General features: G+C 45.9%; 1 non-coding gene across 1 annotated transcript; it reads left to right on the forward strand.

Moving 5' to 3' along the window:
- The first annotated feature begins 1,893 nt into the window (after positions 1–1,893).
- Positions 1,894–2,026, forward strand: LOC112323034 (small nucleolar RNA SNORA36 family). Its single transcript, XR_002976682.1, has one exon. It is a non-coding gene; the product is annotated as a small nucleolar RNA SNORA36 family (small nucleolar RNA).
- The last annotated feature ends 618 nt before the right edge of the window (positions 2,027–2,644 follow it).

Here is a 2,644-nt window from a genome sequence, read left to right on the forward strand (position 1 = left end):
CCCCCTGGCTCAGGCTTGTGGGGGATGGGACATCCTACATACATTTTTCTAATATTTCCTGGACACCTTGAGCTCTGGACCCCATTCACAAATCCCTTCTTGGGGCCCTCCTCTTGGCTGCACCCTGCTTTACCATCACAACCAAAACAGCTCTGAATGGCCCTGTTCCATGTGTCCCATCCCCCCTGGCTCAGGCTTGTGGGGGTGAGGACATCCTACATACATTTTTCTAATATTTCCTGGACACCTTGAGCTCTGGACCCCATTACAAATCCCTTCTTGGGGCCCTCCTCTTGGCTGCACCCTGCTTCAATTTCTTGTTAGTCCCTTTGCTTGCTGCTCTCTATTAATTCCAGGCAGCAGGCCAAACAGGCGCCTGTCTGCCAAGGGGTTGGTAACATCTGGCGAATTCCCGGGAGGGTGCTGATATGGCGGTCGCCTCCTCTTGGTCCACCCTGAGGAGCAGCAGGTGATAGGAAGCATCTACTTTCCCCTGAAAATCCATAACTGTACTTTGGGTTGTTACGAAATCTAAAATAAGCCCTTTCTTTGCATTAGCATTTTTACTTATCATTTATGTTTTAATTGCTTTCACCTGGCCTCTTCCCAGCATTAAAATGTCAACAACTTGCTCAGTGCCTTCAAGACATTCAACAACCTCAGAGTCACGGGTCCTTCTCTGACGGATTTCCAGCTGAAGACACAAGCCGAGCGACGAGGTGCCATCAGTCTGAGGGTGCCACTTGGTCAGGTGTAGCTCTGACACCTTCTGGTTCTCGGCTGTTTGTGAACTTACGCGGGCGAGGCAGTTATGGACATCCTTGATAAAAGGATGTGTGTTTAGTGGAAACAGAGTTCTACCTCTTCCCTCATTGCTTTCCCCTTGGATATCCTGCAGTCCCTGGAAGTCCCATGTTGCTCGTTCACTGGGGTCAGCCAATGCCTCCCCAGTGAGTGTGAACTTGGTAACTGGCAGTGATGAGAAGCTGATCTTACATAAACCATGAATGCTTTGGTTCAGCTCATGAATCTGGTGAGCTAGAAGAGTCCTGAGGTGAAAGATCCATTTTAATGATGGAGGAGACGAGAGAACATCTGGGTGATGATAACGTGAGAAGATTCAGTCTGCTTGGCAGGACCCAGGAGCTATGAAAGTGGATTCCCCTCCTAGGGCGTCAGACACATAAATGGGAGTCTAGAGGCAGTGGCAACAAGAAGGGACCAAGTGTGTGAGAAGCAGGGAGCCCTGTTTTGCTATTCTGCCCAGAGTTTGTGCATGAATTCAGCAGCAGCCCAGATATTTGAAGCTGGGCTGGTGGGAACAGATGCTTTACAAACGGGTCTTTGGGATCCAACATGATCATGTTATCTTATAATTCTCTGAAGTTTCGGTCGCCTGCATCTACACATCTATGGGTTTGGGGTTGCTTCTGGCATTAGTTCTTCCTGCTGGTATGCTGTGTATCCAATGTAAAGAAATGACTTAGCTTTTTATATTCAATTGATTTACTGTGAGGTGGCCACTCTCCAAGGTGTATTGAGCCTAACATCTAGTGTGAATGCGAGAGCTTTGAGCTGTTGCCTCTACCTGTATCTGGGTGACAGATCTGACAGCCCCTGCGTCGTCACGTGACAGAGACAGCACTTCGCTGTGACGAACAGCGTTACTGAGTGCAGCCTCAGCGATTCTGACATGGAATGATGCACACCTTCAGTCTGCAGAAGTTATAGGTCTAATTAAAACGTTAGATCAGTCGTTTTATTCAGGAATCCACCATTTGAAATGTTCCAGGCAAATGCTGTTTTGCCACTATTACCAAGATTATGCTTTGTTGCTTTCCGTGTGAAAGTTTACATTTATTTCCATTTCTTATTTGCTCATTACAAGTTTTTCTCCCACTGTTGAGTTCAGTTCAGGAGAGCTTCCCTGCTGTGTTAATTAAAACTGGGAGCATTGAAACTCAGGCGGGGGCAGATGATTGGATAGATGGTATCACTCTGCTCATCTGCCTCCCCGCCTACAGAAATGAAGGAAAAAATTCGGACTTACCTCTACTTTTTCCCCTTGGGGTATTTTCTTTTTGAATTATAGCATTCCCGTAAATTCAGGTTCTTCCACTGGAAGATCTCCGGTTCTTGTAGGAGATGAAAGGAAACTCTTTCCCTACGTGCAGCTCTACGTCCTGTGTTCATCACTTGCTTTTATATTATGCAAATCCTCTTTAGCTTTGAGGGTGCAATGAAAAATTCTACAACTGCAGACAAATGTGACAGTATGGTTAGCACTGACAAATCCAGAGAAAAATGACGAGATATATATCAGATGAATAAATCTGAATAATTACTGCAGGGTATAGCCAGGTTTACTTAGAGTCACTGTTCTTTGTCAGTGAAATGGTCTTAGGGACAAATTGAGACTGATTGATCATTTGTCTAATGCGCTGACTCCTCCCCAACCTCGACTCAGGAAAACCTGGAGTAACCTTAGTGCTACGGATAAGGGAAGGTTATGATTGCAAAATGGAATGATGGTCTAGAGCACCCAGAAAATTGTACTGCACCCATGTCAAGAAGCAGCTAGCTTCAGTGACTATTTGTTAAGTAACTTGAGGAACCTTGTCTTTCTTTCCGTCTCCGGTACATC

Source organism: Desmodus rotundus, chromosome 10 (assembly GCF_022682495.2).
Source record: "Desmodus rotundus isolate HL8 chromosome 10, HLdesRot8A.1, whole genome shotgun sequence".
NCBI lineage: Eukaryota > Metazoa > Chordata > Mammalia > Chiroptera > Phyllostomidae > Desmodus > Desmodus rotundus.